At 40.9% G+C, this 16,106-nt stretch overlaps 1 protein-coding gene and 1 long non-coding RNA gene across 5 annotated transcripts in view; both read right to left on the reverse strand.

Annotated features, from left to right (window-relative positions):
• The window catches only part of usp43a (ubiquitin specific peptidase 43a), a 379,969-nt gene that overhangs the window by 341,549 nt on the left and 22,314 nt on the right, over positions 1–16,106 (reverse strand). The window lies entirely within an intron of this gene.
• Positions 2,948–6,932, reverse strand: LOC138759364 (uncharacterized). Its single transcript, XR_011354806.1, has 3 exons — positions 6,847–6,932; positions 4,645–4,716; positions 2,948–3,409 (listed from the first exon to the last, which is right to left on the reverse strand). It is a non-coding gene; the product is annotated as an uncharacterized lncRNA (long non-coding RNA).

Consider the following 16,106-nt stretch of genomic DNA (forward strand, 5'->3'; position numbering starts at 1 on the left):
GATGGAATACAGAAATGCATAGTGGCATTCCTCTTAATAAAATTACTTATAATCTGAGAAACAAATGATGTATTTTTGAAAATTTGCCACCTGTATTTAAAAATTACAGGAATTAATTTATAAATGTTTTCCCTAGGCTTCTAACCACATTAACCTCCTTGGAAGTATGAAAAGATATAAATGATTAGAACCATGTGGTGAGGGGTGCCCTTCGGCAACCAGGTTTCTATTCTTGTTTTCTTACTTTCTTTAAATCTTTCTTTTTCTATACTTTTTAAATTTTCATTTCTTGGGGTTTTGTTTAAGGAGAGGGGGGTTGAGCTTTTTACTCCCATCATGGATAATTGTTCTGATACTAATATTTGTTTACTGCATTTTTCATATGGCTATGATTACATGAAAAATATTTTAAATAAAATTTACAAAAAAGCTCTAGCTAATTAAATTCATGCAGAATATTAAACACTCTGATTCCTCAATATTCACAGACATCTCCCGATCTTCATCTGGTCTGTCAATTCTGCTTTTGGACAAAGCAGGCCAAAAAACAGATATTGCATACAAAATTTGGTTTCAGCAAATCCCCCGTCTTCTAGTCTTTTATGAACATCACGGATTTCCACGCCAGTAATCTCATTCACAGGGGCAGAGGGTAGCACCAGGCTCTCTCCCAACATGATATTTCGAGAACGGAACTGCATAAACGTGCCGAAGCAGCATTCAATTTGGCACAAATAGCCTGTTCATGGGCTGTCACACACAAGCTACTTGAAAGCATGGTTCACTTTTCATAGAGCATCATCTACCCTGCCAATATCCTGCTACCCTTCTTTTGATGAGAAAAAAAAAATCAGGGTGGGGGTAAATTAGCTCTGAAGAACTGTAAACAAAGGCCCAGAAATTAAGTCACAAAATGTTGTTTATGGGAATAAAGATTTGATGAGCTGAAATTATACATGGTAATAGCTAATTGTGATTTTTTTCACATCATCATGAATATCCAACCTGGCACTTCCCAGCAAGTTGTCCTGGCTCATCAGATTTTATTTCTGCATTAACTTTATTACCAAATAGCAACATTTTTGAGGCACACTGCTTTTGGTGCATTGCAAGAGATTGCTTCCACAGCACACCAGCAGAATGGAAAGCCCTGAAGATAAATCCCATGCTCATCTCCCATTCAGGGCTCACTCTGTTCTGCTTAGCGCCCACCTTCAAAGATTCAAGATTATTTTATTGTCATGTAATAAAACCAAATATGTGATAAACACACATTTTCCTTCTGTCTACCATAAGACAGACAAATACTATCAGCGGAAATTGCCCAGTGCCCCTTACAATCAGCGAAAGAGAAGAAAAGGAGAGATCCCCCCTCCTCAGTCACTGAATGTCTTTGGCTTTGCCTCCAGTGTTCCTGCAGCTATACAGCCTTCAGACTAAACCAACAGCAACCTGAGCTCCAGGTGCACACCGCTGACACAATCAGGATCACTCCAGCACCCACTCGCATCCCAGTACCCTCCAGTCAGTCTCAAGCAGTCCGCAGCCCGGTTGGAGTCCCTTCTTGACTGCAGTCACCAGCATCCCACAGCCTGCGTTGGTTCCTTGCTGAGTTTCCAACAGCCCACTGTCTGTGGGTTTTTCAGCCTCAGAGCTCCTCATTTGTCCGCCACTGTGGCCACCATCCTGTGGGAGGTTTCCTCGGCTTCTCCTTCTCAAATGGGGTGTTCTTTCCGTCTTCTGGTGCCCTGCACCAGTCTTCCACTTCCCCAGAGTCTGCAACCCCTCATGGCCACTGCCAATCATAGGCTCCACCATCTTGGGGCCCAGACCCCATCGTCACAGGACTTTAAAATAAACCACCGTTGGCTCCTTTAACAGGCCGGTTAAAGCCTGTACAGAACCAAAGGCAGTCAGACTGGGTGGTTGGGCCCCGAGGGGGAATGCTGGGACTTCACTCCTCACTCTCCAAGGGTCCATTCTAGCAGTGGTGGTACCTTTTTGTTTATTTTTTAAAACCCATCATGCTCAGCGATGCCTCCATCTCCATTCCCCAAGTGGAGTTGCAGCAAGCCCCAGAGAGTACCCCTCACAATGGTGGGACAGCACATTCCTGAATAGGTTACAAGCAAGTTTCTGAAAAGTTATTTGAAACCTAGGTTGTGGATGAGGCCTAATCACAAGATTTACTGGGTTCAATCCCAAATACATTTGAGTTAGCGGTGGGGAAAACCAAAAGGAAGAACACCCGAGTCGAAGAAGAACAGTGGTGACAGACATCCAGAATTCCAAGAAATATCCAACCACATCTGCAAAAATGGTATTCAGCAGTTACTGGCATCTCGTTTGACATCTCGCCTTAACATTGAATCTTAATTTTACACAGTCCGCATTTTAGAACATTTAACTTGAACTTAACTGTTGAAGTTAATATGGTATTTTCCATATTCAACATCCCCAGTTCATTTTTAAGAAATATTTGTACTATTAAATATATCAGCAAAGTTTCTGGCTTTTATCAATGGGAACCACTTCTCTATCACTTTACCCCTTCTCACAAGCGTGCCAGCCCATGAAAATGACTACAGTACTTAGACAAAAAGCTAATTTTAATTGCACTGTGATTGGAACATTAGCATTCTGCTTCAACCCAAGGAACACCTCCAGAGGGATTAACCCTGCACCCTGGGCACTCTAATTACTACTTTAAATAGCAATGAATCAGCTGGTCAATGCTCAAAGGAGGAGCAAAGGTCGATGTAGCCCTGCCAGATAACCAATAGCTTTTGGGGGAAAGAAGTAGTACGACTATTCTAGTGAGTAGGCCGGAGGAAATATGCCCTTTAAGTGAATGGTAATAAAAAAAAGTCTGCAGATTTTCCAATATGTAGCAGTCACACTGCATTTTAGGTCCAGACTGAAAATAAATTGATGGAAAGACCAAAGAAACAATTGACAAGTGATCCCCAGCAAGGTTTTAATGGTATTATAGGATGGTTTAAAAATTGAATATGTTTGTCATTTCTGGCCATGAATATCCTCAATCCCACATGAAGTATTTGATGTTCTCCCCAATGTTTTGCATCTTAGATGAATACTTTCAGCTTTTCCGCACCCCCCCCGCCTTTCCTTTTTTAATATGAAAGGTGATGTCTTACAACCTATGTATAATTCAATCAATAATGAATACTTTATTACAGAATGCCCAAAGACTAAGTCATTTGCTCCAGCAAAAAGCAAGAAATTCCCCATGTACTTTCACTGCAGCATCAGATTAACTTGGATGTCTTATTGCAAAGCCTCCCAAATTCAAACAAAATTAAAATCGCAGAATTGTGCAACAGATTGGTTGGACAATGCCTCCTCTTCAAAATTCAATTTAATTCCACAGCCTGTTTCTTCCTTCGCTCTGAAAAACAAAATCCACCTTCAAATACAGATCCAATTCTCTTCTAAACTATAAATGAGAATCAAATTCAAAACAGTGTATTCCAGATCATGACCACTTGACGAAAAAAAATATTTTACCTTCCCTTAAGAGTTAATACCTTCACTCTGCGTCTGCCCTTTCAGAAATGGATATAGTTTATCTTTAATTTATCCACAGCCCTCATCATTTTGAGCACCTCTTTAATCTAAATACACCCCATTATCTGGACTACGAATGAACTGAGCCACAGGGCAAGCAGTCTAGATTACAGCACAACCCTCAGATGAGCAGTGAAAATGGAGCATGTACAAGATGTGGAATCAAGGGCAATAATAACTGCAGCCCAGAACCCAGAGTGGAATGGACATAAACCCCACAATTGCTGTTTTAAGCAATAATCAGCATCAATTTTCTACAACATCTGTAAAAAGAAACTCACAAAATCTTCAATTTCAAGTTGTGGTCATAATTTTCTAAATCACAAAAGGTTGTTTGAGTGAAACCAAAGAATCTCACAACAGCATATGGAGATACTACAGGCTATTTATTCTTCAAAATACCTCAAAAGGTGATTCAACTCCTACATAAAGAGAGACATCAGGACAGAATATGTACCACAACTTGTATCCCCTTAAAGATAAAATGTAATTTGTACACAAAGGACTTAGAGACCAAAAGCAATAAAGAAGTCTCATGATCAAAAGAGTGCATTTTAACTGCATTAAGGTGTTCAAGTTAACTGAATTTTGGGTGAAACAATATTCCCAAAATAAACAGGTGTTAAATTAATCAATACCACCACAGCAAGAGAGACAACCTATTAGAGGGATTTGTCATTGCACATCTGGAAATTAAAGAGAGACACATGGCACTTGTTATTTCCAAACCACTGGCTGCTCATTTCAATGCTTCCTTACCATCTGAAATCAGTGCTGATGTGGCCCCAGACTTGTCCCAGAACTGTTCAGATAGATCGAAGAGCGACACCAATTGCCTTGTTTTCAAACCCTTCTTAACCTCAAATGACAGAGTCATGTTTAAGTATAAATAACCAGTTAATGAAACTGTAGTCCTGAAAATAGAAAAACTTTTACATTTAGTGATTTAATAATCCAAATGGTTTGATGATTTTTAAAAAAAATCTATTTCAGGAATATTTTGGAAGGATGTGAAGGCTTTGGAAACAGGGCCGAAGGGGTTCACCAGGCTCTTACCTGGAATGGAATACGTATATTAGCCACAAGGAGAGGCTGTATAAACTTGGATTGTTCTTTTCGTGGCAGATTCTGAGAGGCATAGAAAGGGATAATAATCAAAAGTCTTTTTCCCCCCCAGACAGGGTAAAAATGTTAAATACTGAAGGGCATCAGTTCAAGGCAAGAGGAAGAAATTTTAAAGTTGATTTGCAAAGACAGTATGTGTACCCAGAGAGCAGTAGATGCCTGCAATGCAGTACCAGGAAGATGACAGTAATGGATATGATATTTCACACCGCCACTGAACATTGGTTGAACTGGGCAATTTAGTGGGTATTTAGCGGAATACCTGCCAGTGTGAACACTTCCAACCGATCAGGAGGGTAAAATTTAATCGGGTTCTGATACAGTAGGGGTTGTATCAGAACCTGGCCGAGTTAACTCGGAGATGTGAAATATTCAATGTGAACAAATAACCTGCTCAACCGGGTATCATTAGTGATCCCAGTTCCTGCGATAGTCTGGTAGTTTTAATATCAGTGCAATGATATTTCACAGGGCTGTCAGTGGGGCTGTATGGCAGCCTCACAGGGCAGCCAGCAGGGCTGCCAGCACATATCTGTGTTTTAAATCATTTCAAGATTACTTCTAATACCTAATACAATGTAAATGCTATGTAAATAGTTATACTCTATTGTTGAGGGAATAATGACAAGAAAGAAATAATTTGTACACATTCAGTACATGGTTGCAGTAACTAATAAAGGACCATAACAACAGCTGCACTGCAGTACTCTGCTAAAATGAGCACCAAAGTTCTGGTGTTTCGCAGACGGCCTGCAGACTAGTCAAGGCGGCCAATCAAACGTTATAAATTATCTGGGCAATCACAGAACTAGCATTAGTGCACAGCCCAATGTTTCTGAGTTTGAACAGACTGAAGCCCGCTGCAGTATATTTTATTTTTACACATAGATGGTTTTTTATACATTATGCACACTTTATTAAATTGTGCACGTTTCCCCCCCCCCCCACCACACTCTTGTACTTTGAGCATATATGTACTTTATTCCCGCTATGATTTCACTGCCCTGTGAGTACGTAATACATCACTCAGGATATCACCACTGGAGTTTGGGCCCTGCCCCCCAAGATCGGAAATATCCACATGTACCGGGGAATTCATGGTCCTGTGTGAACACCTCACCAGGTATTGCAACCCAGATAATTTATTCAAGAAAGACATTTGCACAAGCATGGAATATAGACTGTGCATAGTAGATGAAATGAGTTTGATTTGGCATCATCATTAGTGCAGTCATGGTCTGTTCCTGTGGTGTACTTTTCTATGAATCAGCTAGCCCCTAAAACTCCAGCACTCCTTGCACAGATATATACCAAGTTGATGCAGGGAAATAAAATCTATTTTTACATCACAGCTATCCCACAGAGACAAATTTATTCAAAGGTATAATAGCAGCCCATTATAGCTCCCAGCTACATAAAAACTGGTCATTGTGTTGGGATATCTGAAGAATATTTCCCTAAACACAGTTACAATTATATTATTCAAGTTTCTCAACATAGCTAATCTTTTGAGCAACAGACAAATTTGTTTTGCCACACACAGAAAGCTGTTTTACTGTGGTTCTCTGCATTTCTCAGTCAGTGTTCCCAATAATTTGACCAGTTGATATTGTGCAGTTATGGATACTGATGTGGAGAGTGAATCTGAGGAAAGCATCTGGCCCGGATGGAGTTCCAGGCAGAGTACTTAAAATCTGTGCAGATTAACTTCCAAAGGTATTCAGATATCTTCAATATCTCACTCCAGCAAGGAGTGGTACCCACCCTTTTCATACAGGTGTCAATCATACCGGTGCCCAAGAAGAGTGTAGTAACCTGCCTTAATGACTATCAACCAGTAGGTCTTACATCAACAGCAATAAGTATTTTGAAGGGCTGGTGATGAAGCAGATCAGCTCCTGCCTGAGCAGCGACATGGATCCATTCCAATTTGCCTTTCGTAGCAACAGATGCCACCTCACTGGCTCTAAACAAATCCCTGAAACACCTGAACAATAAAGATGCATACATCAGGATGCTCTTTATCAACAACAGTTCGGCATTTAACGCCATCATCCCCTCAACACTGATCAGTAAACTCCAAGACCTGGGACTCAATACTCCACTGTGTAATTGGATCATGGATTTCCTCACCTCCAGACCACAGGGAAGTTTGGCAAGAACTTCTCCTCCACAATCTCCATCAGTACCGGAGCATCACAGGGCTATGTTCTTAGCCCCCTGCTTTACTCACTTTACACCTATGACTGTGTGGCTCATTATGACAGCAACACTATCAGTCACTATTGGTGATGATACCGTGCTCATGGGTTGTATAAAAAGGGCTGATGAGTCAGCATACAGGAGGGAGATTGAAAACTTGGCTGAATGGTACACGAACAACCTTGCACTCAACGTCACCAAAACTAAGGAGCTGAGTGTTGACTTCAGGAACGTTTACAATCCAGTGATCATTGGGGATCAGGAGTGGAGAGGGTGAGCACGTTTAAGTTCTTGGGAGTCATTATCTCAGAGGATCCTTCCTGGACCCAACACACCAATGGCATCATGAAGAAAGCACGTCAGCGCCTCTACTTCCTCAGGAGTTTGCGGACGTTTGTAATGTCACCAGAAACCCCATCAAATTTCTACAGATCTGTGGTGAAAAGTGTCCTGACCGACTGAATCAAGGTCTGATATGGGAACACCAATGCCCCTGAGAGTAAAGCCTTCCAAAAGATAATGGACGCAGCCTATGACATTACAGGCAAAATCCTCCCCACTATTGAGAACATCTACAAGGAATACTGCTATTGGAGGACAGCAGCGATTATCAAAGACTCACACCACTCAACATATGCTCTGATATCGCTGCTGCCATCAGGAAAGAGGTATAGATGCCACAAGACTCACACCACAAGCTGCTACCCCTCCACCATCAGACTCCTCAACAACAATCTCAATCAGGGACTCATTCAAGGACTCATACTTGTGCACTTTATTGATTTTCTTTGTTGCTCAGTTAGTTTACATTTGTTATCAGTTTACAGTTTTGATTGTTTACATGTTCACGTTATGTACAGTTTATTTTTTTTTGCACTCCAATTAGTGGTAATTCTGCTGCACCCACAAGGAATCTCAGGGTCGTATATGATGTCATGTATGTCCTCTGACAATAAATCTGAAAACTGACAAATAGATGATTTAATTCCGACAGCTTTAAGTTTGCAGTGATGACCAAATTCTTGTAAAGAAGGTGAGAGTATGGCCAAAAATTTTATTGTGCTATTATCCAAATCAAAACCAATTCTTGTGTTCTGTTTTTGCTCCATTTCAATTAGTTTTGAGATTGTTACCATATTTATTGCCTGTGAAGTGCAAAGAATGATCCGAACTTTGTAGTCACCCTGGGAGCAAACCTGCAAGTCATTGCTGTTATTCAGGTAAATTTGACAGCAACTTTATGCAGTTGTACACTCAATTAAATGTGGAGGCTGGAGATGTCCAGTTCCCCAAGGAGCAATGTTACTCCAACAGTCTGAAAAGTTTTGTGAATGGCATTGAGCTGATGTTCTCATATGATTCACACCCATTTAAACAGATGAAAAATCCCTTGGGCCTAACCATTCAAGTTAATTTAATAAAAGGAATGTCTGAATTACCAGCAATTTATCTGACTTCAAAAATTAACTTTTTTTTTTAAATGTGGAATTTCAAAAGTTTTTAAATTATTGTTGCTAGTTTTATAATGTTTACATTTTCTCATGTTTTCCTGTCTCTTGCCTCTCTCAATTCATTGTGTTTTCATAATCTTTATATTGCTTTCACAGAATGATTTGGCATTGCATTAAATACCCTCTTACTATTTCAATCACTATGTAATTTATAAACAAGGATGCTCTTACAACCCCACCTCCCCCAAAATTCATCACCAATCTCCACAAATGGATCAAACTGGAAATTATGGTCCTTCATTGAAGAGGGAGGAGGTGATCACAATGGTGAGACTGGGGGTAGTAATTGGGTCAAACTGGACATTGACAGCAAGTTCAAATTTATTGTCAGAGATACTTACCTGAGGGCCAGGCAGAATTTCTACCTAACGGTAGTGTAAGCTATAGTCATTAAAACAATGCACATACAAAAGAGAAATGTAAACTAAGAAAAATATAAACAAATTGGGTGAAAAATACAGAAATAAATAATGTCCAAAGCACGAGTCATTAGCCTCTGATGGTGGAGGGGTAATACTGTTCCTGAACCTAGAGGTACGAGTCTTCTGGCATCTGTACTCTTTCTGGATGGCGGCAGCAAGAACAGAGCATGGCCTGGGTGGTGTGCATCCTTGATTGCTGCTGCTCTCTGACAGCAACACTCCACACAGATCATCTCAACAGCAAGGAGAGCTGAGCCTGTGAGCACTGGGCTACACCCACCAACATCTGCAAGGCTTTACTCTCAAGGGTACTGGTGTCCCCATGATGCAGTCAGTCAGCACACATCTTTAGAAGTTTGCCAAGGTTGCCGATGCTGAGGAAGTGGAGGCACTGACGTGCTTTCTTCACAATGGCATTAGAATGTTGAGTCCCCAAAAAGTCCTCTGAGATCATGACTCCCAGGAATTTAAATTTGCTCACCTTCTCTACCTCTGATCTCCCATGATCACCTCTGGTTTTCCCTTCCTGAAGTCCACAATCGGATCCTTGGTTTGCTGGCATCGAGTGATCACCATTCAGCAAGATTTTCACTTCTGTATGTTGATTTCAACACTTCTTTTTATTCATTCTTCTATTATAGATCATAAGCAAATTTCCAAATGGTGGCACTATTCTACCGAGCCATGCAATTGTAGATGTAAAGCGGGTAGGCCATTGGGCTAAGTATGCAGCCTTGTGGTGTCTAGTGCCATTGTGGAGAAGACATTCTTACCAATCAGCACTAATTGGGATTTGGAGGTATGGAAATCCAGGATTCAATTACATAGTGGGGCTATCGAGGCCTAGGTCTTAGAGTTTGCTGCTCAGTTTGGAGAGGATGATTGCATTGAATGCCAAATTGTAGTCAATAAACAGCATCCTGATGTATGCATCTTTGCCGTTCAAATGTTCCAGGGCTTTGTGTTAAGCCAGCGAGATGGCACCTGCTGTAGACCTGTTGCTGTAGTAGGCTCATTGAAATGGATCCATGTCGACTCTCAGATATGCCTCAACACGAGCACCTCAAAACACTTAATCACCGTGGGTGCAAGTGCCACTGGTTAACAGTAAATTAGGCAGGTTACCACACTCTTCCCAGGCACCAGTACAATTGAACAGATGGATACTACGCCCTGCCAGAGTGAGATGTTGAAGATATCCATGAAAACACTGGCCAGTTGCTCAGCACAGGTTTTCCGCCAAGTACACTGTTCAAATTAGATGCACTCTTCGGAAGCAGCCCGCACGTCATCTTCAGATACTGACAGTAGAGGATCATCAGGGGACATGGGGCTGCACAGTGGCTCTTCCTTGTTCTAGTGGTCAAATCAGGAAGAATTCTTTTCATGAAGGAAATCAGTAAATAAGGTGCTTTTACAACAATCCCATGGTTTCGTGCTCTTTGTGACTGAAATGAACACATCACTAACATATTAATTTTAAAATAAATTTTACTAAGAAACAGGAATTTTCAACTATTGTCCAGAGACCCATGGGTCAATATTATGGCTACCAGTCTTGTAAACTAACCACTGTATCTGGCCTGTTCACACGTCTCATATCCCTGATACAACTGTATTTGTATGGTTTTCCGATCACAAGAGTTTATTAAGCACTGTGGGCAACCTACAAAATCCAGATCATCTCTTAGCAGCACCTCAGCCTAACACCGGGCCAATCATCAAACACTGGTTGATTCTTTAAAACTTATTCATGGGCAGCCTTTCTGGATTAAATACAACTTGCTTCCAACCTGATTCGGGGAGTTGGGATAAGGCCAGTGGGAGAACCACAGACTCTTCTGCAGATAGGGCAGAAGGAATCTGTTAGGATGGGCAATTGATCGCCTTCTCATTTACATTGGGCAAGTATGATCCTGTACCTGAACACAAGACTTCTGCTGCTGTCTTGAAATATTCTACCTCCACTTGGACCAGTGACAGATTAGAGATTCCCAAGAGTCGGTGAAAAAATGCATTTTCTCCGGGATGAATTAAAAGCATTCTTAGATTTTTTTTCTCATCCGTCCAGCTGGTAATTATTTTCTTACCTTGAAGAAGGGCTCAGGCCCAAAATTTCATAACATATCTTTACCTCCTATGGATGCTGCGAGGCCGACTGAGTTCCTCCTGCATTCACTGAGTTTTTACTGTGATCACAGCACCTACAGACTTGCTGGTTTCACCTGGTAATTTGTTCCCAGGACAGACCTGAATGTCTGATTCAGGAGTCTGGTGCAGAGAATGTGGACAGCATAACCTGACTAGTTGGGACTCTGTGTTGGTTCACCAATCCTTGCAGGAGATGCTAAGAACTTTGTGGAGCAATACCTGGTACATTTTCAGTTACTCAAGGTACTAACAGTTGGTCGCCCTCGTCTCAGAGACATAGAAAGCAGGGATCAGTGTTGACTACGAGTTTTGTGTGAGAAATAAAGTAATGGAAAATTCTTCCAAAGAACTACATTGTCTCCAATGAACATGGACTGGAACATTTTAAAATTGGTGAACTTGCAGTGGGTATTATGTTTGCATAGCCAGTTCCATTGCAGAAATTAAATTTATGGGAAACTTAAATTGTGCAGAAACAGATAAAATATGGACAAAAAAATTAAATGAAAAGTGTTGCTTCCACTGGCAGCTAACTGAACTAAATACTTTTCCTTTTTCAAGAGTCCAATTCGATTTGCATGGAAGGAAGATTGATTATCAAACTTTATTTTTTTCCCGCAAACAAAATGTTGTGAAAGGACTTGACAGAATGCAAAACCAAAAGCTCATCAATATTTCCTCAGAGCACAAGACCATCAACACATGGACTCCTTGGAACAATAGGCAGAATCACAGAAAGTAATCCCCAAATCAATTGCTGAAACACCTAAAACAATGAATACAGGGACGAATGATACAAGACCTCAAGAGAAGCCAGGGACTCTGATGCCAGTACAAAATGATAGATAAATGGCATCTGGTAAATGAGGCAATCTGTGAAACGGTACAGAAGGTGAAACGGTACAGAAGGTGAAACGGTACAGAAGGTGAAACGGTACAGAAGGTGAAACGGTACAGAAGGTGAAACGGTACAGAAGGTGAAACGGTACAGAAGGTGAAACGGTACAGAAGGTGAAACGGTACAGAAGGTGAAACGGTACAGAAGGTGAAACGGTACAGAAGGTGAAACGGTACAGAAGGTGAAACGGTACAGAAGGTGAAACGGTGTTCCATTTCCCCACTGAAGAGCAAAGCAATTTAAACTGCGGCAGAATGCACTTTTTCCGCCAAAATTAAACCTAACAAAGCATTTTTAGTTGACTTTCTTTTGCTCAACTGGCAATTTGTACCACACATTACTTGGTGGAGAGCTCAAACCACACAAGGGATGAAGAATCTTTCAGGAATCAAGACGTTATCAAATGTTGTTCCCAAAATAAACTTGCTTTCAATTCAGCAATGTTTTTTGTGCCAATTAAAAATAAAATTGTGAAAACACATCTTTCAATAAAAAGTGTGCGCAATATTTTATTGAATACATCACTGGCTATTTAGGTGTTCAGGCATTTCTTGTAATTACGATCTACTGTAGAAGTACTTTAGTTTTAGGAAGCAGCCTGGAATTGATTAGTAACAGTTGAGGTATTTCACTGCAATAAAACTTCCATTACTCAAATATTCAGGTCGTGACCCAAGCATCACAGTACTTACTTAGAGGAAACTCAGCCATCAATTCTGCTCTACTTTTCACTCAGCAGGAGACACCACCAAAAAAAACCAGAAAATGTACTTTTTGTGCTTTTGGCCTTATTAAGTGGAGTTTTCTTGAGATGAGCTGGGATCTCAGAGAAAATTAAATCATACAGCCTTTAATTGCCCAGAGACATCAAAACCAAAGGCCAGTATCATCTAATGACCTACATCTGCATTATTTCCTCTTGCCTTTGGCTAATTTTACAAATTTTTTAGTAAATGGTAGCTATTCTATCTTGTCACCTTCGAGATATATTTGAATTAAATAGTATAACGTTGCATCAAATAAAATGAAAACAAATCCAAAAGCAAACCAGACCAATGTCCAAGCTCCGCAGTCAGAACCTTGACAATTTGTCAAATTACAGCTGCAAAACAGCCTTCTGATGTCAGACTCAAAGATACATAATCATCCATGAGATCTCTCCAGTGGAAGTGGCTTCACTTGCTTTAAGTCAGATTGGCTTAAAACGCTGCACCAATGTACATAGCCACACAGATCTGCCGTGGCTTTAAATCACAGCAGCTGAGAAGATGCAAAATCTTACAAAATGTTTTGCCTCAAGGCCACAAAAACGAATTGCTGAAAATGGGAATCGATACCAATTGCCATTGCTAAAAAAGTTAGCGAATTCCTTCCAGATTCAGGTCAGAAGGAAATGTAATGTTTTCTATGAAAATGCCATTTGCTCCCAATATTGGAGAGGATGGATTTTTTTTTTTTTATATATAAAATATAGAGCCGTTGTCATACCCACACTCCTGTTCGGCTCCGAATCATGGGTCCTCTACCGGCATCACCTACAGCTCCTAGAACGCTTCCACCAGCATTGTCTCCGCTCCATCCTCAACATTCATTGGAGCGCTTTCATCCCTAACGTCGAAGTACTCGAGATGGCAGAGGTCGACAGCATCGAGTCCACGCTGCTGAAGATCCAGCTGCGCTGGGTGGGTCACGTCTCCAGAATGGAGGACCATCGCCTTCCCAAGATCGTATTATATGGCGAGCTCTCCACTGGCCACCATGACAGAGGTGCACCAAAGAAGAGGTACAAGGACTGCCTAAAGAAAGCTCTTGATGCCTGCCACATTGACCACCGCCAGTGGGCTGATCTCGCCTCAAACCGTGCATCTTGGCGCCTCACAGTTCGGCGGGCAGCAACCTCCTTTGAAGAAGACCGCAGAGCCCACCTCACTGACAAAAGGCAAAGGAGGAAAAACCCAACACCCAACCCCAACCCACCAATTTTCCCCTGCAACCGCGTCTGCCTGTCCCGCATCGGACTTGTCAGCCACAAACGAGCCTGCAGCTGACGTGGACATTTACCCCCTCCATAAATCTTCGTCCGCAAAGCCAAGCCAAAGAAGAATAAAGACTTTGTCAGCTATACCGAATATTAGCTTGCAACCTTGACTCAGTGGTTCTCTCAAATTATGTCATGTTTAAGTTTAGAGAAAGTTAGGAGTCGTACATTTGATACTCCTGTTAAATTTGAAGAGACATGGCGACCTTTTATGAATCATTTCCACATGACTTAGTTAGTACAGTTATTTTCTCTTCCAGACTACCCAGTATTTAATTTTTATTTCTTCTCTCTTTGTTGATGAAGATTAGGCAGGGTTTTTATATATTTCTTTTTTTGAAGATTTCAGTTTGAGGAGATGAGAACATATTCATTAATTGTGGTGTAATGCATTATGCCATATCAAATGATGCATATGAATTTTTTCCCCTTCCTGTTTATGTACTCCTATTCTCTTCACTTATTGTTAACCTATAATTAATAAAAAATATTGAAAAAGAAAGAAAATGCAATTTGCTAATCATTATGCTTATTCTCTGTTCACTGATAGATGTTTCATGAATATTAGGGCAGCTCAGTTGGCACACTGCCTTTGCAGTGCCAACAACCGGGACCTGGACTCTAATCCTGCACTTCCTGTAAGGAGTTCATACATTCTCCATGTGTCTGCATGGGTTTTCTCCAAGGAGTCCGGTTTCCTCCCACTGTTCAAAACATACTGGGGGAGGGAGATGGTTAACGGGGTGTAAATTGGGCTGCACGGACTCGTGGGCCAAAATGGTCCGCTACCATACCGCATGTCTAAATTTAAATTTAAAAGTTACTTGCACCAATCTTCCAAACGTGACCCTTTGAAAAGTGACACAAGCACAATTTTTTTTTTTAATTCAAGAATGATAAGAGGTCCCAATACATTCTGAAGCACTCCCCAAACAAACAGTGAATATGTTAAATGTCGTTGCATGATGAAGTGCACAAGAGTAAAGCAAGAAAGAAGCCATCGTAGCAGTTTGCTCAAGGAAATTAATGTTCATTTCAAAATGAATCCCCCAATTAGGAGGTTGAAATTACAATTTTTCAACAAATAGTTACAACCACTTCAGATTGCTCAACATCTACACTGAAAGCAGCCAACGTGGAGAAGTCTCAGTGAACCTTATCGTCCTTTCACTTTTGGGGCCAGATGTGAAAGAAGAGAGGGAAAAAAAAAATCAGTGGATGCAAGTGACCTTTAATTGCCAGCCATACAATCTGCCTTTATACAATAGCCAGTGTGAACCCAGATTTCAGGGTGTGGCTCTGCATTCATCATAAAATATGTGCTCTCCCAAGCTCTGCTTGTAAACTGGAAAAAATCCAATTTCTACTGTGCTCTGGTTTACAATGGACAGTAAAAATAATTCAGACTGCAGGCTCTCCCATCCCTGTATTGACGTGTGGGCTATAGGATTCCTTTGACGTGAAGACAAAAATTAAATTACACATACCCAATATCAAGGAAGCAATACCAACAGATAGATTCCCCAATCATCAGACATGCACTCAGCATTGTGGGAAATTTAAGGAAAACAAAAATCAGGCCGTTCAAAAACTGTGTGCTTTTTGGGGGGGGGGGGGGTTTTGTTTAAGACAGCATTGAAGATGGCTTTAGTCCACATTTCAACAAGTATTTGACCTCAGAGTGGAAACAATAAATTCACTGCAGAGAGGCGATGACTTCCTCACAAGCAAACAAAGGAGTATCTTCCCAGCTTTAAATAAAAAGCACCTTAATCATATCATAAATTAAGTGGAAGGTGACTTCACCATCCAGGAGAGATTTTAACATTGCGTCTGTACATCTAAACTTTTACCATATAAACCAATCCCTACCATTTAGACCAAGTCCAGAGCCAGAGGCTAACAGAAAGTCAACCTGCTACAAATGCGTCACGTGCATCATCTTTTTATTCAGCACCTACATCCAGTGTTTTTTTTCCAGGGAGAAAATATGGTTGTTATTGTGAAAATTTCAGTTTAGGAGCTGTTACGACCCCAAAGGACCCCAAAACCCAGCAGCAATAGACATCCACCACAACAAGTAGCCACTCAAACAAAAGTTGTCTTTAATCATCTTTAAACATGAAAACAGAATCAATCTTTAACTTATAACTATCAACTTAACCCCTTTC

The sequence above is a fragment of the Narcine bancroftii genome, chromosome 3 (genome assembly GCF_036971445.1).
Source record: "Narcine bancroftii isolate sNarBan1 chromosome 3, sNarBan1.hap1, whole genome shotgun sequence".
NCBI lineage: Eukaryota > Metazoa > Chordata > Chondrichthyes > Torpediniformes > Narcinidae > Narcine > Narcine bancroftii.